The sequence below is a fragment of the Cyprinodon tularosa genome, unplaced genomic scaffold (assembly GCF_016077235.1).
Source record: "Cyprinodon tularosa strain WSP-4 unplaced genomic scaffold, ASM1607723v1 ctg963, whole genome shotgun sequence".
NCBI classification, from domain to species: Eukaryota; Metazoa; Chordata; class Actinopteri; order Cyprinodontiformes; family Cyprinodontidae; genus Cyprinodon; species Cyprinodon tularosa.
Window position 1 is genome coordinate 89,797 of NW_024039744.1, and position 20,416 is coordinate 110,212.

The 20,416-nt window shown below is 49.4% G+C and overlaps 1 long non-coding RNA gene across 1 annotated transcript; it reads right to left on the reverse strand.

Moving 5' to 3' along the window:
• Nucleotides 1-11,709: 11,709 nt before the first annotated feature.
• Nucleotides 11,710-12,200, reverse strand: LOC119776878. The gene is made up of 4 exons (XR_005279843.1): nt 12,148-12,200; nt 11,973-12,020; nt 11,819-11,902; nt 11,710-11,738 (listed from the first exon to the last, which is right to left on the reverse strand). It is a non-coding gene; the product is annotated as an uncharacterized LOC119776878 (long non-coding RNA).
• Between the last annotated feature and the right edge of the window lie 8,216 nt (nt 12,201-20,416).

A 20,416-nucleotide genomic window follows, 5' to 3' on the forward strand; every position in this document is an offset into this window, starting at 1 on the left:
GATTCTGCCACCACCATGTTTCAGAATGGTATTTTAGCTCAGAGTGGTCTCCTCTGAGCGGAGCAGCCTCTTCATCTCTGGCAGGCGGTCCCTCCACGTTCTGATGGTGAACAAAGACCTGGAGATGTTCAGCGTCTGACAAACACAGCAATGATCCAGGAAGTCTGACAGGAAACATCCTGATCATCTCTGAAGGGTCCTTATTGATCGGAGGCATCAGCAGGAACCAGGAACAGGAGAGACAGTTAACGGCTAAAGTGTTAGCTTCGGACAGCTGAGAGACAAACCAGGCAGAAATAGTTTCACACTCAGGATTTTATCCTTTATTTTTCTTTCTCATAGTCTGAACCAATAGGTTCCTGTAAAACATTAAAATGGAAAAATAGTTTAAACTTCTGCATGAGAGAAAAAAGAAAAGTTAGCTGAAGCTGGATGCTAACGTTGAATCGTTCTTCCTTTGGTCCAGAAACTGGGATTCAGCTGAAGAACATTTAGTTCATCCATGCTTTGGTTTCTTCTCTGCATTTACCTGGAATGGGTTCATAGTCACCTGGTGACACGGAGATGACCAGCTGGGTGTGGTCTGCGTCGCCATGGTAACTGATGTTTATCCAGATGTGAGTCAAGAGTACATGGAGGGGCCCTAAGGTGGAGCCGTGGGGAACGCCTCCTGGCATCTTTGTGGTTCTGATGGAAAGTTTCCTGCTGAAACTAAAACTGTTATCAAGTAAAAGATGAAAGGAATCACGGGTGGAAACTCAAATGTTTCATTTCTGTTTCCAAGCAGGTGGATTCCAGGAACTTCAGGATCCTTCAGCTTTTTTCTGTCTGTTTAAGTTTCTGCGTCTGAATTTTCCTGATAGTTTTTGTTATTCTGAAAAAGTTCAGACCTGCTGGAGAAAAAGCTGGAAAATGAGGATCTTTCTGGCGACCTGTTAACTCAGAGAACCTTCAATTTCTAAAAGTTTCATGTTTGGAAGCAAAGCTGCGGAAAAGGAAAGCAGATTTTTGGGCAGACAGTCCTTTCCAACTTTTATCTGCTACTCTAAACCCTCAGGACCTCATTAAGAATGAAGGTTTTTATCTGACTGTTTCTGGGGCTGGAAGGTTTGCTCACATTTTGCTGCCAACACAGATATTTCCAATTTCCATGGAAGGAGAACCAGACGACAAGCCTTCACATCAGTTTGGAAGCTGAAAATCTCAGCATCTCCACTGTGATCCTTTGAGGCATTTATTCCCTTCCTCCAGCAAACACTCTGAGATTTAAAGCAGCCTGTAGCTGCAGCATTGGTCAGCAGGGGGCAGCGGTGTCACAGCCTTTAGCTCCTGACCTGGAGTCTGGAGGAATCCGGACTCTCATTAAGACCCTGTCCACACAGCCAGGATCTCAGCCCCCCTTCCTTCAGTCCCAACAGCCAGGAAACACAAAGCTGCAGCACTAATGGATCATTTTCTAAAAAGGCTTCAGAGAGAGAATCAGACTTCTACAAACATTACAGCAAACATCTCTTCTTTCCAATTCAATTCTATTCAGTTTATTTCTATAGCTCCAATTCACATCATGTCATCTCAGGTCACTTTCCAGTTCACCAGATCATCCAGTCAGATTGATTCAAAGTTTTCTATCTAAGGAAAACCAGCTGATTGCATCGACTCATTGACTCTGTACGAATTCATGGGATGCGTCCTCAGAAGGCCAGATTCGAAGGCTGATGACGTCATAGCGCGGCGCCAAGGTCTGGTTGGATTCCAGGGCTGTTTCTCAATTCACAAGAATGCGACTATGGACTCATGTTCTCACCAAGTCAGTTCTTGACTAGAACCCAGGAAAGTCTGGACTCGGGGAGAACGGGAGCAGAATAAATCTGGGTCAACTGGAACAGAAGCGTACTGATGACATCACCACATTCAAAGCTAGTCTGGAGCTGCATTTCACCTCCTGTTATTAACAGTCTCTAGATTAAAATAAATTATGACTTGAACACAGTCAGATAAACACAAATCAAATGAACATTTAACCAAATAAAACAATCTAACCTCCATCAGAGCCAGCGGTCCTTCACACACGGCTATGAAGAGAGAGGGCTGCTGCAGACGGGCTAGCGTTAGCCCTGGCCGCTGCAGACGGGCTAACGCTAGCCCTGGCTAATGCAGACAGGCTAATGTTAGCCCTGGCTGCTGCAGACGGGCTAACGTTAGCCCTGGCTGCTGCAGATGGGCTAACGCTAGCCCTGGCCGCTGCAGACGGGCTAACGTTAGCCCTGGCCGCTGCAGACGGGCTAACGTTAGCCCTGGCCGCTGCAGACGGGCTAATGTTAGCCCTGGCCGCTGCAGATGGGCTAACGTTAGCCCTGGCCGCTGCAGACAGGCTAACGTTAGCCCTGGCCGCTGCAGACGGGCTAACGTTAGCCCTGGCTGCTGCAGATGGGCTAACGTTAGCCCTGGCCGCTGCAGATGGGCTAACGTTAGCCCTGGCCGCTGCAGACGGGCTAACGTTAGCCCTGGCTGATGCAGATGGGCTAACGTTAGCCCTGGCCGCTGCAGATGGGCTAACGTTAGCCCTGGCCGCTGCAGATGGGCTAACGTTAGCCCTGGCCGCTGCAGACAGGCTAACGTTAGCCCTGTCTGCCGTTAGCCCGGGAGGTTTGCTGGTTGCTGCAGTCATCTCAATTTCAGATTTTTTTTTATTATGCATTAAATCAGTAAATGTTCCATATAGTGACTCTTTAAAGTTTAATATTCTCGCCTCAAATAATCTTAAAACGTACTTCTATCGAACAACAGCAACAGAAAAGAGAACGTTTAACTTTAAATGGAGCTTTAGAAGCTGCTGCTGCTGCAGTGCATGCTGGGACAGCTATCAGTTAGGAGAATGGACAAGTCTGCTCTGATGCATGCTGGGTAAAGAGGGCGGGGCCAGAACAACATCCGGGGATTTGGCACGTTCTCTATCTTGCGTTCTTGGCGTTTGGAACAGAACGCTCAAGATTGCATATTGAGAAACGGGCCATTTCTCAATATGCGATCTTGAGCGTTCTCGTGTTCTAGAGACGATTAATAACAGGAGGTGAAATGCAGCTCTAGACGAGCTGAGCTAATGGTGATGTCATCAGTACACCTCTGTTCTAATTGACCCATATCTATGCTGCGTGCTCCCGTTCTCACCAAGTCTACACTTTCATGGGTTCTTCTCAAGAACAGACTTGGAAAGGACACAAGTCCGTACTCGTGTTCTAGTGAATTGAGAAACGGCTCAAGAGTCCTCGTTGTGCGACTTTAAATGCGTCCTTCTTTTTGCCTGATTTGAAGGACGGGTCTGATGTATCCTCGCTATCCTTGGTTTACCCAGGATTCATTGCGAGACCAAGCAAGCTGTGATCAGAGGAAAGGTTACTTGGCGCCGACCAGTGGTGAAAATTTGAAGTTCAGTTTAATATAATCCAGTCTGTGAATAGTTCCGTCTGAAATAAATGAAAATAGTTGTTTTAATGGTTAGAGTCAGATATGTGGCGGTAATGTTTGATTTATCTAAAGGTTTTTATCTGTTACTGTGTAAATGGGTTTGGCTGGAATTTAAGGACAGATTCTAATATATCTGCAGGGGGGGGACTATAAATCTGATAGGAGTAAAATCTTTTATTGCTAATTTACATAATATGCTTAATTAAGTATTTTTTGTTGTTGAATATTAGAGATTTTGCAGATATTTTTTTATACATACATTGTTTAAATTTACTTATATCTTTCTACCCCTTTTATAGAATAGAAAATCTCTTTATTGTCCCACAAATGTGGACCTTAGAAAATGTAAATAACCAATATGCAGCTATGGACATTTTTACAGTAATGGATATTTGAAAATAGCAGCAACATCAGAGATGTGCAGGTTTCTATCATTACATTTGATTTGATTGGTTCCTGCTGGTTGGAACCTTTATTCACTCTGGATTATCATCAGTCTTTGTTCATTTTACAATAAAATAGAAGAACAAAATAAAATAAAAAACAGTATTCATTCTTTTCCTGCTTTGTGTGTCAGCTGTCCGGTTGCTAGGCGACAGAGCGTATGGCGGTAAAAGCCGCCAAAGTTTAGACCTGTTTGAATTTACAGCCCATTTTCACGGACTTGAAAGGATCCAGTCCAGGTAGACCGCGTCCTTGGAGGATGCAGCCCAGGAATTCAAACACTGACTCTTCAGTTCCTGATTGGTCCAGTGCAGCAGATGAAGGTCTGCACTGAGAGCTGCTCAGGTGTAAGATGGCCTCTGCAGAGGAACAGGTACGGAAACAGGAAGAGGTCATAATGAGGAGGAACACCTTCGGTCTGTGAGCTGAGAGACGATAAATACAGTGGAGGGAGACGATGGAAATGGAGGAGGAGGAGGAGCAGGAGGAGGAGGAAGCTGATATAATTTGCTTGTCAGAGTTTATTAAGGCTAGACGCCCCCCCCACCCCATTTTTAATTCCAGAATCTCATTTCAGATCTGATTAATTACTCTCTCACGCTTGACAAAGAAAATCAGCAGCAAAACTGAAGGGATTAAGCCCCCCCACACACACACACACACACACTGTATGAAACACCCCCCCCCCCTGAATTATTCATGTCCTTCCTCCTGTTTTCAGGCCTAAATGCAGCTCGGTGCTACAGAGCTAACTGCGTCTCTCTGTCAGTCTCTACGATCCTTCACTGCAGCAGAGTTCATCACGTCAAACCAGCTGTTGAACATCAGAGCTGCCTCCTCATTGGCTGGCCCACCTGTCAATCACCAGCAGCCAACTCAATCCTGAATATTCTGGGATTTTCCAGACGAGCAGAGGAATGATCAGTAAAGGAAGGCAGCAGGTACATCTAGAAAAACTTTCATTATTAATGTCACTGATTTAGAAACTTCTGTTTACAAAAAATCAGGCAAGTTTATTCCTGTAGAACAAAGTGCTGTGGTGGCCCAGTGGGTAGGGCATAGAGCTATGAATCCAGAGGCTCTGAGTTAGAGCCCCGCTCCCACAGACTGCCACTCTGGCTCCCTGAGCAAGACCCTTAACCCCATTCTGCTCCCCGGGCACCGCACAATGGCAGCCCACTGCTCCCCCAGGGGTTAAATGCAGAGAGGGAATTTCTCCAATGTGAGATAAAGTTCAATGAATTATTGAGAAGTCGGTGCTTCGGCGTAAAGCTCATAGATAATTAATGGAAACAATTAATAAAACAGAACACAAATAAATAATTTAAATAAGATGATTAAATGAAAGATTAAAATAACTCAAGCCTTAATTTCTTGGAACTTTCAGGATTAACTGATGATGAAAGCAATCGGAGTTGCAGCAGTTTGACGTGTTTTCCTCCTCCTGAGGTGCAGGAAATAACTCACACTCAGCAGTGATCTCGGCCACCGTGATCAGACCGTTATCGGCACGGCTTCAAAAGGCGAGTGTAAATAGGTCCTTCAGTTTTGCAGATAAATGCTGCAGATCTTCTATCAGGCTGCTGCAGAGAATGTGATCTCCATGATCTGCTGGGGAAACAGCCTCAGAGCGAATGATTTAAAAAAAAAAGCTCAACCAGCTGATAAAGAATCTCCTCTGGAAGAATTCTTCATTAAGTGAAAGTGATGTTCAGAATGTTAAAGACCAACAAATTGTCTTCAGTCAAAGACTTTTCCAAATTTGCAGAAGATTCTTCCTGTCAACAGCATCAACATCTACAACAACTTGATGGAAAAAAGAAAAAAAAAACGGAGTTACTGCAAACCCTTTGGAATAAATCAAGTATTTTTATATCAAATTTAATTAAAATGAAGCTTCGATGGTGAGAAAAAGAAAGAACATAAAGTTTGAGGTTGAACTAAAAGATTCTGCAGAGTGGGACAATAAAGAAGAACAGAAGAGAGAGAAAAAAGGTGTCCCTATGTCCTCCAGCAGTCTAAGGTTATAGCAGAGATAGCTCAGGATAACCTCGGTATTTTGGAATGAGGACTAAGAAAGGTTGATCCAAGGAGAACAAACGTCTGTCTGGACTGGAATCTCCCACCGGATGGGGCTGTCCTCCTACCTCCTCCTACCTCTCTACTCATCGAGCAACTTAGCAAACATCCCTGTTTTTAATGCTAAGGTTTATCACCAGGGAAAATTGTGAGCCGAGCATTAACAGTAACATCCACATCACTGAGACCTGAGAACTTTCTAGTATTTGTTTCTCATTTTGGGTCCGACTGAAATCCACTTGGTATCATCAGTGCATGAAGAGCATCAAACACTGTTTGGGATAAAATGATTTTCTCTGAGGACGGTTGTTGAGTTGGAGGTCACAGGTTGATAATGAGGCATGAAACCAGTTTGGGAAGGATTCCCATGGAGTGACAGCCACTGTGCCAGCATGCTAATGGATTATGACTGGTCTCTCAGACACACTCAGATTGACATGTGAAGGGTGATGATGTGGCTCGGTATTTAATGAGAACCAAAGAGGGAAATCGCTGCTCTTTGAAAAGAGAGCGATAAATACCAGAGCAGGTTAAGAGAACCTTGAAGATGTCAAACTTTTCAATGTTTCCTTATTTCATGCATTCGGGTCTGAGGTGTTCCTATAGCTGTCAGGAACGACTCCTGAACATTTCCTCTTTTATCGTCTCAAGATCTGTCAGACTAGTTCACTCACTGTCATGGAACAGCTTCCATTATCTCTTTGACATTAATGATAACATTATATCCGCTGTTTTAAGTTCATGTCTATAAAGGTTAGGTGCTCTGGAGTCACAAGTGTGAGAGAATAAAACAACGTTGGAATAAAGTCAACCCATCAGAGATCGATACAGTACTGCAAACACATCAGAATTCCTTTTTTTATATTAAAGGTACTGTGGAGGACTTTTCAAAGACCCGCCCTCTCCACTCTTTGCAAGAGCGTTCTCGATCCCATTTCTCCTTCTAAATGCTCTGTTTAAAAGTTGCTGTTCTCATAGTTCATACCAGCTTACTGTGACCAACCGTCCGCCCTAAATCCCTCCATCACTACATAGAGGAGGGACTATATAGTGAACGTTATAGTGAACTCAGTTAACAGACTGTTCAGATAGATAATCGCTGCTTTTCACTCCATTGGTCACGTAACTCCATCGCGCGTCGCCCGCGCCATCTTTTTTAGTCGCTGCTGTTGGGTAGCCACAGCAAATCCCATAATGCTTTTCTGTTCCGACTTTTGGCCATTTTCAAAAAACCACTGTGAGACAGGTAAGCTTCAATGACTGGACAGTGTATGAAGATGAGAATGTGTGGGACTATCCACATTTTGAACAAAGCCAAATCACCTTCAATGTCAGCATGGATGTTAAAATCCCCCACTTTGATGACCTTGCCAATATTTAAAACCAAATCAGAGAGGAACTCCGAAAACTCATGTAAAAATTGGTATTTTCATTTCATGATTTACTCCTTTGGGAATCTTTTCCAATTTTGGTCGTGGGCAAGACACTGGATCTGCAGAGAGGTCTGTTAAACGACTCTACTTCCTGGTCTGCCAGATATGTAGAGGTCCTTGACATTTGCATAAAACAAGTCCAAGTTTTATTTTCTCTAGTGAAGCAGCTGACAAACGTTTGGAACGTAGGCAGTGTAGCAGAAAGTAAGACTGTTATAAACTCAATGACCACAGATGCATTTGGCTGTTAGTCTGTAGCTTCGCAAAACAATGGAACTGGTATCACATGCAGTGTTGGCAACAGCAGAAGGTGGAACAAACTGTTATGATCTGTACTTTTATACTGCATTTTCAAGTCAGGACTTGACCACAGTGCTTTAGAGTACATTTACACTGATGGTGGTGAGCTAGGTTGTAGCCACAGCTGTCCTGGGGTTCACCAACAAGCCAGCCTGCCGTACACTGGCACCACTACCCCTCTGATCACCAGCACTAGGCAATGCAGGTGGGCTTGGACAGACAACCCTCCAGCTGCAGGGCAAAGTCCTGCATCTGATGTTGCATCCCCCTACAGTTTACCAAAAATACTGCAGCACTCTGGACAACTATAGCTGGAAACCAAGTGCCAGCAGTTCATTATCTGCTCCTGGGTCTAAAAAGAAAAGCCAGTTCCCATTTGGTGAGAGAATTAAATCAATTTTGACACGTTGTGGGAGCCGGCGGCGTCGCTTGACACGTTGTGGGAGCCGGCGGCGTCGCTTGACACGTTGTGGGAGCCGGCGGCGTCGCTTGACACGTTGTGGGAGCCGGCGGCGTCGCTTGACACGTTGTGGGAGCCGGCGGCGTCGCTTGACACGTTGTGGGAGCCGGCGGCGTCGCTTGACACGTTGTGGGAGCCGGCGGCGTCGCTTGACACGTTGTGGGAGCCGGCGGCGTCGCTTGACACGTTGTGGGAGCCGGCGGCGTCGCTTGACACGTTGTGGGAGCCGGCGGCGTCGCTTGACACGTTGTGGGAGCCGGCGGCGTCGCTTGACACGTTGTGGGAGCCGGCGGCGTCGCTTGACACGTTGTGGGAGCCGGCGGCGTCGCTTGACACGTTGTGGGAGCCGGCGGCGTCGCTTGACACGTTGTGGGAGCCGGCGGCGTCGCTTGACACGTTGTGGGAGCCGGCGGCGTCGCTTGACACGTTGTGGGAGCCGGCGGCGTCGCTTGACACGTTGTGGGAGCCGGCGGCGTCGCTTGACACGTTGTGGGAGCCGGCGGCGTCGCTTGACACGTTGTGGGAGCCGGCGGCGTCGCTTGACACGTTGTGGGAGCCGGCGGCGTCGCTTGACACGTTGTGGGAGCCGGCGGCGTCGCTTGACACGTTGTGGGAGCCGGCGGCGTCGCTTGACACGTTGTGGGAGCCGGCGGCGTCGCTTGACACGTTGTGGGAGCCGGCGGCGTCGCTTGACACGTTGTGGGAGCCGGCGGCGTCGCTTGACACGTTGTGGGAGCCGGCGGCGTCGCTTGACACGTTGTGGGAGCCGGCGGCGTCGCTTGACACGTTGTGGGAGCCGGCGGCGTCGCTTGACACGTTGTGGGAGCCGGCGGCGTCGCTTGACACGTTGTGGGAGCCGGCGGCGTCGCTTGACACGTTGTGGGAGCCGGCGGCGTCGCTTGACACGTTGTGGGAGCCGGCGGCGTCGCTTGACACGTTGTGGGAGCCGGCGGCGTCGCTTGACACGTTGTGGGAGCCGGCGGCGTCGCTTGACACGTTGTGGGAGCCGGCGGCGTCGCTTGACACGTTGTGGGAGCCGGCGGCGTCGCTTGACACGTTGTGGGAGCCGGCGGCGTCGCTTGACACGTTGTGGGAGCCGGCGGCGTCGCTTGACACGTTGTGGGAGCCGGCGGCGTCGCTTGACACGTTGTGGGAGCCGGCGGCGTCGCTTGACACGTTGTGGGAGCCGGCGGCGTCGCTTGACACGTTGTGGGAGCCGGCGGCGTCGCTTGACACGTTGTGGGAGCCGGCGGCGTCGCTTGACACGTTGTGGGAGCCGGCGGCGTCGCTTGACACGTTGTGGGAGCCGGCGGCGTCGCTTGACACGTTGTGGGAGCCGGCGGCGTCGCTTGACACGTTGTGGGAGCCGGCGGCGTCGCTTGACACGTTGTGGGAGCCGGCGGCGTCGCTTGACACGTTGTGGGAGCCGGCGGCGTCGCTTGACACGTTGTGGGAGCCGGCGGCGTCGCTTGACACGTTGTGGGAGCCGGCGGCGTCGCTTGACACGTTGTGGGAGCCGGCGGCGTCGCTTGACACGTTGTGGGAGCCGGCGGCGTCGCTTGACACGTTGTGGGAGCCGGCGGCGTCGCTTGACACGTTGTGGGAGCCGGCGGCGTCGCTTGACACGTTGTGGGAGCCGGCGGCGTCGCTTGACACGTTGTGGGAGCCGGCGGCGTCGCTTGACACGTTGTGGGAGCCGGCGGCGTCGCTTGACACGTTGTGGGAGCCGGCGGCGTCGCTTGACACGTTGTGGGAGCCGGCGGCGTCGCTTGACACGTTGTGGGAGCCGGCGGCGTCGCTTGACACGTTGTGGGAGCCGGCGGCGTCGCTTGACACGTTGTGGGAGCCGGCGGCGTCGCTTGACACGTTGTGGGAGCCGGCGGCGTCGCTTGACACGTTGTGGGAGCCGGCGGCGTCGCTTGACACGTTGTGGGAGCCGGCGGCGTCGCTTGACACGTTGTGGGAGCCGGCGGCGTCGCTTGACACGTTGTGGGAGCCGGCGGCGTCGCTTGACACGTTGTGGGAGCCGGCGGCGTCGCTTGACACGTTGTGGGAGCCGGCGGCGTCGCTTGACACGTTGTGGGAGCCGGCGGCGTCGCTTGACACGTTGTGGGAGCCGGCGGCGTCGCTTGACACGTTGTGGGAGCCGGCGGCGTCGCTTGACACGTTGTGGGAGCCGGCGGCGTCGCTTGACACGTTGTGGGAGCCGGCGGCGTCGCTTGACACGTTGTGGGAGCCGGCGGCGTCGCTTGACACGTTGTGGGAGCCGGCGGCGTCGCTTGACACGTTGTGGGAGCCGGCGGCGTCGCTTGACACGTTGTGGGAGCCGGCGGCGTCGCTTGACACGTTGTGGGAGCCGGCGGCGTCGCTTGACACGTTGTGGGAGCCGGCGGCGTCGCTTGACACGTTGTGGGAGCCGGCGGCGTCGCTTGACACGTTGTGGGAGCCGGCGGCGTCGCTTGACACGTTGTGGGAGCCGGCGGCGTCGCTTGACACGTTGTGGGAGCCGGCGGCGTCGCTTGACACGTTGTGGGAGCCGGCGGCGTCGCTTGACACGTTGTGGGAGCCGGCGGCGTCGCTTGACACGTTGTGGGAGCCGGCGGCGTCGCTTGACACGTTGTGGGAGCCGGCGGCGTCGCTTGACACGTTGTGGGAGCCGGCGGCGTCGCTTGACACGTTGTGGGAGCCGGCGGCGTCGCTTGACACGTTGTGGGAGCCGGCGGCGTCGCTTGACACGTTGTGGGAGCCGGCGGCGTCGCTTGACACGTTGTGGGAGCCGGCGGCGTCGCTTGACACGTTGTGGGAGCCGGCGGCGTCGCTTGACACGTTGTGGGAGCCGGCGGCGTCGCTTGACACGTTGTGGGAGCCGGCGGCGTCGCTTGACACGTTGTGGGAGCCGGCGGCGTCGCTTGACACGTTGTGGGAGCCGGCGGCGTCGCTTGACACGTTGTGGGAGCCGGCGGCGTCGCTTGACACGTTGTGGGAGCCGGCGGCGTCGCTTGACACGTTGTGGGAGCCGGCGGCGTCGCTTGACACGTTGTGGGAGCCGGCGGCGTCGCTTGACACGTTGTGGGAGCCGGCGGCGTCGCTTGACACGTTGTGGGAGCCGGCGGCGTCGCTTGACACGTTGTGGGAGCCGGCGGCGTCGCTTGACACGTTGTGGGAGCCGGCGGCGTCGCTTGACACGTTGTGGGAGCCGGCGGCGTCGCTTGACACGTTGTGGGAGCCGGCGGCGTCGCTTGACACGTTGTGGGAGCCGGCGGCGTCGCTTGACACGTTGTGGGAGCCGGCGGCGTCGCTTGACACGTTGTGGGAGCCGGCGGCGTCGCTTGACACGTTGTGGGAGCCGGCGGCGTCGCTTGACACGTTGTGGGAGCCGGCGGCGTCGCTTGACACGTTGTGGGAGCCGGCGGCGTCGCTTGACACGTTGTGGGAGCCGGCGGCGTCGCTTGACACGTTGTGGGAGCCGGCGGCGTCGCTTGACACGTTGTGGGAGCCGGCGGCGTCGCTTGACACGTTGTGGGAGCCGTTTTCTACTTCATTGGTTTCCAGTTGCACTAAGAGACAAATTATTTTCAGTCAGATCAACATTCTCTGGATTTTTAGCTCTAACGATTTCAGCAAAGTTCTATTTCACCTTCTCTAGCATTATGCTTCAACATGGAATCTAGTGACTGGAGAAGCATGATGGCCTTTTTCATAGAAATGTCATTTTCAGACACTACAGAGCACAGAGATCTCGTTAGCATCAGGAACAAACAAAGTCAGGTTTCTGTTAAAGGGCAGCTTACCTCCATGCTGATCAGGACCCATGTTTGGACTCACTGGTAGGCAGGATCCTGTTAGACAGTTAAAACAGTCATACTAGCATCAGACAATCAGCTTAAACACTCAACAACAGAACCGTCCAACAAAACTCATCTAAAATAGATTAAAACTTTCTTCTTTCATGAATCTATTTCTCACCTTTAAACACCAAGCCGACCAAACACAGGAGCAGGACAGGAAGACGCCGCATGTTTGCTGCTTCAACTGAAAGCAAAGCAGCACCTGAGGCTTAAATAGAGCCTCAGCTGATTCAGCTGCACAGCATCAACTGCTAATTAGAAGCAGAAACAAACACTTGCTGCTCGTTAAGATCAGGGATTTCTGTGACATACTTGTTTTTGGGCTTTGGTTAAATTATTTTTATTAGTTCACATTATAACAGGAGATAAATTTGATCAAACTCTGAAGATAACAGAGAAAAACAGACGGAAATGAAAACAATAAAACTCTTTTTCTGAATTAATCTTTGTTTCTAGGAATTGTTTTTAATCTTGAGCTTCAATTAGAAAGTATTTATTAGAAAGAAAAATATAGATCTTTAATTAACATTTTAATTCACTGGAAGAAGTTCAGACTTTTCACATGTTTCTCAAACCACTCAGATTCTCCTAGTTTAGATCCCATAAAATATTCCAGCATTTTGTCTTCATTTATCGTCCAGTAATCATTTCTCCTGGAAGACTTTCACATTCTTGCAGCTGCAGACAGACTGTTGTTTATTTTTTCTGGTCCAGTCTGTCTCTTTCAGCAGATGGGTTGCTAACTCCTGATCTATCAGAACTTCCTGAGATGTTCTTCTAAAGTATTTATTTCTGTTGCTTTTTTTCAGCCTGTAGAAACTTTTTCTGTAGAGCAAATTCTGGGGTTTATCTGTTGGATAGTTTCAGTATTTGTTAGATGGAGGTTGTTTATGCTGCATCATAATACCTGAAGCTGGAACGTCCCTCTGTGGGGCTCTGACAGAAATAACCCAGTTTTTAAATTGAGCAATGATGTGAAACTGTGTCTGTGACAGAATGTGATGGACTGAAGAGCTGAACTCCTGGCAGACCACATCAATGAACCGCATCGACTGTCGGATCCGGCGTTTCCATTCCGCTCCCTGCTGCTTGACCTGAATCCAGATGATAAACGGACCCCCGCAGAGCATAATGGGAAAGGCCTGGACTGAAGCCACATGCACCAGTTTAGATCTCAGCATGAGACCCAGTCAGAGGTACACACATTCTGGTTTAGCTATATGTAATGAGGACCATGTGTTGACTTTTTAATCCTTAATATGCCCTGACCTTGACAATAACCTTAACCATTACCAGTACATAACTAACCTTAACCATTACCAGTACATAACTAACATTAACCGTTACCTGAGCATACCTGTCCCTAACCCACAAACCTTTCCTTCCAGACCAGTTCCAGCTAGCTCATTAGCCGTTTACCTTTTAGGGAAAAAAAACAAACTGTGAAACCACTAGTAAACCTGCAGACTGAGAGCGAAGTGCTCTGTTAGGAACATAAGGAACAATCAGATCTCTGATATCAGATGGAGCTTGGCCATTTAAGGCTTTATATGTGAGAAGGAGGATTTTAAATTCTATTCTGGATTTAACAGGAAGCCAATGAAGAGAAGCCAGGATAGGAGAGATATGATCTCTCTTTTTCATTTTCATCAGAACTCTGGCTGCAGCATTTTGGATCAGCTGAAGGCTTTTAACTACAGTTTGTGGACTTCCTGATAGTAAAGAATTACAATAGTCCAGCCTTGAAGTAACAAATGCATGGACTAGTTTCTCAGCATCACCCCTGGACAGGAGATTTCTAATTTTTGCAATGTTCCTCAGATGAAAGAAGGAAATTCTAGAAACCTCTTTGATGTGGGATTTAAATGACAGGTCCTGATCAAAAATAACACCAAGATTTTTTACTTTATTATCTGAAATCAGTTTAATCCCATCCAAATGAAGTGACTGACTAATCAGCTTCTTTTTCAGAGACTCTGGTCCAAAGACTATAACTTCTGTTTTGTCTGCATTCAGAAGCAGAAAGTTAAGAGTCATCCAGGTTTTTCTGTCTTCAGACATGCCTGTAATCTATGTAATGGGTTAGCTTCATCTGGATTTATAGACAGATATAGCTGGGTATCATCAGCATAACAGTGGAAATTAATCCCATGCTGTCTAATAATTCTACCAATTGGGAGCATGTATAAAGTAAAGAGAATTGGTCCTAGCACTGATCCCTGTGGTACTCCACAGGTAACCTTTGAGCGTGTTGAAGATCTATCATTAACATGAACAAACTGAATTCGATCAGATAGATAAGATTTAAACCAGTCTAGTGCTGTTCCTTTATTTCCAACAAAATATTCAAGTCTTTCTAAAAGAATATTATGGTCAACTGGATCAAATGCAGCTTAAACCAGGCTTAACTGTAGACTCTCAGGTAGATATGGGTCTAGACTTTGACTAGGCCCTTTTAACCCATAAACCATCCACTGTATCGCCGTTTCTGAGGTGGTTCTGCTCTGCAGCCTCCACCTGGTTTCCCTCCAGGATTATTTTCCTTCCTGCATAAAGAACATAAAGATAGATCTTCCTGATAACCATCAGACATCAACGCTCAGCAGGAAGTAAATCTAAAGACTATTTTGTGACAAAGATGATGCAACCTTTAGTACTTTTCACAGCAGGACGCTTCCAGATCCAAAGTCCTGGAGTGTTTGGAGATCTGAGAGCAGCTGACTTCTCAGAATCTGAACACTGGAAGTAAATGTTCCTCCTCTGCCTCTTTTCCCATTTCAGGATGGAGACGCTGCAGCTCGCTGTATGACATCACTGCAGAGCTCAGAGACGCTCCTGTTTGCTCTGAACAGCAGATTCATCTTTAACTGAAGCAGAGAGAGCCGCTGACGGCCTCCTTCTCCTGCCTTTTATCCAATCTGAGGAACAATGAGCTGCTCTTTGCTGCTCTTTGTTAGCAGAGTGTTCAGAATCCATTCACATCATTTAGCCTGATAATCAGATTGAAAGCGACATTTTCCATCCAGAAGGTCGGATTCTGAGTCAGCATAACAAAAAGGGGACGTTCAGGCGTCTCTTCCTTTCTTCCACTCAGACAGTTTCCATATTTTCCTCATTTGGTCAGACGCTGAATCCACCTGAGTAACACTAATCTCAGGTGCCACTTTGAAGTACTGCTGATTTCCAGCTTTGTTGCTGCTGGGGGTGGGGGGTGTCCTGTTTCCATCGGAGGCCGTTTGTCTCCATGCTTCCTGCGTTTATCGCCTGCTCAGCTGGAACCCAACGATGCTGCAGGTGAGTTAACTCAGCAGTCCTGCAGGTTTCAGACGACCTCCTGCTTCAGAAAACATCGGCTGCTTTCATGCAAACGTTTCGTTCAGTAAATCAATGCAGATGTTTGACTTTATCAGATAAAATAATTGAACTCTGTGGTCTGAGAACATCTGGACTCAAAGGTCTGGAGCTGGAAAAGTCCAACATGGCTGCCATGCAGATAAAACACTAAATCATCCAAGACGTCTAAGAACCTTTTATCAGCTTTTATCTCAATCAAACTCTTTACTTATTCAATTATTTTCATGTTTGGAAAATATAGAAATAAAAATGATTTGCATGAATTTACTGTTGTGAGTTAGCAAGTTACATAGATCTGCATCTAGATCATCAAAAGGCAGAATGCACGGCGGTCTTTCTCCTCCTGAAGACGTAGTGAAAAAGTCTCTGGTTCACGTTTATCGTGTCTAAAAGAGATTCAGCGTTGGAGCCGACAGTCAGTCGTCTTCTTTTAAACGACTTCCAAACATTTATGTCACCTTCAGGTTTATAGAGATAAAGGAGGAGTCTAACGCTAAGGCCGGGACTTCAGAGTCTCTGGCGGGTTAGCAGCTGTTAGCGGGTTAGCAGCTGTTAGCGGGTTAGCAGCTGTTAGCTGGCTGCCTTCCTGCCTGCGGGGCGCCTCGCCGCCATCGCTGACCAGTGGTTGTATCATCCACTGGTTGGATGGCGGTGTTGTTGTGCCGCCATTGCTGTAGAACGCTGAGACAATGAGGACAGCTGTTGATCTGATGTCTCATTAGAAAGAAAAAACACAATAAATCAACAGGAAATGATCTGAACCGCTTCAGAATAATGGAAATAAACCTGTAGAGGGTTTTTGGAAGGTAATTAAAAGTTAAATAAATGTTTAACATGCTCTTGGCGCTGATGGTTGGTAGTTTCATTTACTCCTGTTCACCTGTCTAATTGGCCCGGCGGCTCGTTAACGCTCATCGTTTCCACCTGACCCTGCCTGTCTGCCTTCCATCAGAGCCAGATTATTTCCGCTGGTTGCTGAGAGTTACTCTAAATATTTCTGTGATTCTGACCTGTTTCTGCCTCTGGATATGTGAGGTTTAGCCTTGCCCTTGTTCTGCTCTCTGTTTAGTTTTTGGCCTGATTTCCTGGATCCTGCTGGTTATCTGAACTTGGACTGTGTTACTGACCTCAGCTTGGATTCTCCTTCGGTTCCTCTTCAGCTCTCTGACCTTCTGGTCTGTAAACCTGGTTCTGATTCCACCTCGCCTCTAGATGTTCCCTCACAGACTCTGGTGCCTCCTTGGCCTCGGCTGGGATCAGCTCGTCATCCCCCTGAGCTCTGAATGCAGCTACGGCCATAAGCGGCGGCTGATCCCCCCCCAGATTCCTCTCCTTCCTCTGAAATCGGACTGAACTCTGAACCAAGTCAGCGACTTTTTGCTCCTAGTCTTGATCAGCTAGACATTCTAGTCTGAGTTTTCTATTCCTGCAGAATCCCGCTTACGACCAGCCGCTCAGTTTAAAATTTGTTCTGATCTTTCTGCCTAAATATTTGGCTCCAAGGTTCTGAGGTTGTGACGATAATATCGGTTATTAAAAACTAAATGATCAACAAATCCTTCATTAAAATTTACCAAATATTCAGATCTCAGAACAAACCTTCCAGCTTTGATTCCTGACCTGGAGACGCAGGTTAGCACTGATCCAGGTGATGAACAATGATTGGTTAACATCTCTGCTCTCCTCAGTCTGCAGCAGCAACAAGTCTTCAACAAGCAACTTTGATTTTGTATCAAAACTTTATTTATCAAGAAAAAGAACGAACAATTGAAGAACATTTCTATAAAAAGGACCACGGATCTGTTCTAGTGTGATAAAAACCCAGAAAACCAAAGGAAGAGGAACCACATCATCATCATCATCATCATCATCATCATCATCACCACCACTGAATTACACAGACCTCCTGTTCGAAGCGGTTCTGGCGGTTTGGATCCGGCTCCTTCGACCCAAATGAGACGAGAAGCAAATCATCATTTTTATTTTCTTTATTATTTTTCTTTTTTATGAGCCGCCGGCCTCAAACAGGAAACAGGATTCACCTCCAAAAATAAACCATTTAAAGGATGAAACGCTCATGGTTGTCCTTCATGGTTGCAGGTGAAATTCCTGCAACCATGAAGGTGTGTGAAGGTTACTGGTTTTAGCCCAGTCAGCGTTCTGGGGGCCTTATTTTAGAGGAAACTTCCAAATAAAAGCTTCTTTAGAGATTTATTCCAGATTGAATCAGACGGATCCAGAGAAGCTTCTTTATTCCCAGCAGAGACGCGTCCTGCTTCATAGATGATCCTCTGCAGGCTCAAAATAATCCAGAAAACACTTTTATGACGAGAAAAATGTTTTAATAACGAACCCAAACAATCTGCAGCGATGATGATGATGATGATAAAAATCCCATCGATGAAACCTTTTAAGGCGATGAAGAAAACAGAGGAAGCAACACTTCAGAACTCTTTTCCATTTTGTCCTTTTTACTAAACTAAATGTACATATGCAGAAATATCACATGGTTATAAATAATCGAGTTCAAGAGCACTGAAATAAAATAATAATATATTAAATTTGATTATAAAAAGTCAATTCTACTCTAGGGGAACTGTACACTGTAAAAAAGGCAGCCGCTGCAGCAATACCCCCCATGAAGGACAGATAACGAGACGACTGATCAAATAAATACATTGATATTAAAGGTCTGAATGATTTTAGCTCCAAGAAAGGAAACGTTTCCTGAATCCGGTCCGGATTCCTGAATCCGGTCCGGATTCTGCTGCTTCATCACAATCTGACCTCCTTCCTGATTTTCTGGCTTCCAGCAAACAGACACCGTTCTGTCCAACCAGGACAGCAGAACTTCAGCTGCTGTAAATCCCTCCAGCCACCAGGTGGCGCCGTGTCACGGTTAGGAACTGCTGGGAGGAGAAGGCATCTTCATCATTTAAACCAACTTCTCTGGTGATGAAGAGGAGCAGCAGCTCTGCTCCTGGAAGCCTGAGCGACTCGCTGTCCCTATAAGACACGCTGGTCCAAACTGGGACCAGTAGGTCCAAACTGGGACCAGCAGGTCCAAACTGGGACCAGTAGGTCCAAACTGGGACCAGCAGGTGTGGATGTAAAATCCCATCGATGGACCAGAACAAAATTTCTGGATGCAGCAGTTTGACCTGAACAGGTTGAATAACTTCTAATCTCAGCTCCTCGCTCTGCTGGTCATTTCCTCTGGCCCTGCGAGGCACCGGGTCTCCTGATGACCCGCCGGGTCTCCTGATGACCCGCCGGGTCACCTGATGACCCGCCGGGTCTCCTGATGACCCGCCGGGTCACCTGATGACCCGCCGGGTCTCCTGATGACCCGCCGGGTCTCCTGATGACCCGCCGGGTCACCTGATGACCCGCCGGGTCTCCTGATGACCCGCCGGGTCTCCTGATGACCCGCCGGGTCTCCTGATGACCCGCCGGGTCACCGGGTCTCCTGATGACCCGCCGGGTCTCCTGATGACCCGCCGGGTCTCCTGATGACCCGCCGGGTCACCGGGTCTCCTGATGACCCGCCGGGTCTCCTGATGACCCGCCGGGTCTCCTGATGACCCGCCGGGTCTCCTGATGACCCGCCGGGTCTCCTGATGACCCGCCGGGTCTCCTGATGACCCGCCGGGTCACCTGATGACCCGCCGGGTCTCCTGATGACCCGCCGGGTCTCCTGATGACCCGCCGGGTCTCCTGATGACCCGCCGGGTCACCTGATGACCCGCCGGGTCTCCTGATGACCCGCCGGGTCTCCTGATGACCCGCCGGGTCTCCTGATGACCCGCCGGGTCTCCTGATGACCCGCCGGGTCTCCTGATGACCCGCCGGGTCACCGGGTCTCCTGATGACCCGCCGGGTCTCCTGATGACCCGCCGGGTCTCCTGATGACCCGCCGGGTCACCGGGTCTCCTGATGACCCGCCGGGTCTCCTGATGACCCGCCGGGTCACCGGGTCTCCTGATGACCCGCCGGGTCACCGGGTCTCCTGATGACCCGCCGGGTCACCTGATGACCCGCCGGGTCTCCTGATGACCCGCCGGGTCACCGGGTCTCCTTGTGACCCGCCTCCCCCCCTTTAGTCCCGCTGATGGTGCGGTGAGAGGTTCCCTCCCCAGGACTCCTCCCCGCCGGCCGTGAGCTTGAATCCTAAACAGGTCCAGTAATGAATTCGCAGCCCGCTCCTCAGTGGCCCAGATCGCCATGGAAACCCGACCAGCATATCAATGGGGCCGGCTGCCTGAGCCCCCCCCCCCCCCCCCCCCCCCAGGCCTCCTCCTCTCCTCACAGAGATAAAGGTCTGATAATTACAATATGGTGGCTGGTTGATGGAGCCCCCCCCCCCCCGCCGTCTTCCTGTCAGACGTGAGGATTGCTGCAGCAGTGTGACGCCATCAGCACGCCGCGGTTATTTTTCACAGTGTACGCCTGTCTAACGCCGCTTTCTAAACTTCGCTCTGCCACTGATTCCAGCTCATCTAATCCTAATCTAGCTCCCATAATCCCACCTTCTTTCCATCATTGATGCAGATTAAGATCCTAAACCAGATTCTCCTCCTCAAACCAGAACCTCCAGTTCTCTCCCAGTAAACGTTGCCGTCGTCCCAGTTGTAAGGAGCGATCCAGTGGTGTTAAACCAGATGTGTTGGATTCACTATGGAGGTTCACTATCGTCTTTCATTGTGAGCAAAGTGCTTCTCTGCACTCATGTCTTTACCTGACATGGAAAAGTGAGCTGCACACCGACACCGCGTGGAAAAATATATCCAAGGATTATTTTCATCTTTTGTTGTTTTTCTTTTTCTATAAAATCCAGACCTCCTGAAGGAAAGTGAAGCCGGTGGGTTTGTGTTCACCAGTTTCACCAGATCATCTGAAAAAGTGAAAATAAACGGCCTGCTGGGAAAGCACCATGAGGTCTGCATCAGCGTCATCAGCGCAGAAAGAAACCATCAGATTCACATCAAACCTGCTGACAGAAGATAAAACCTGCAGCTTCAATTCATTCCTCT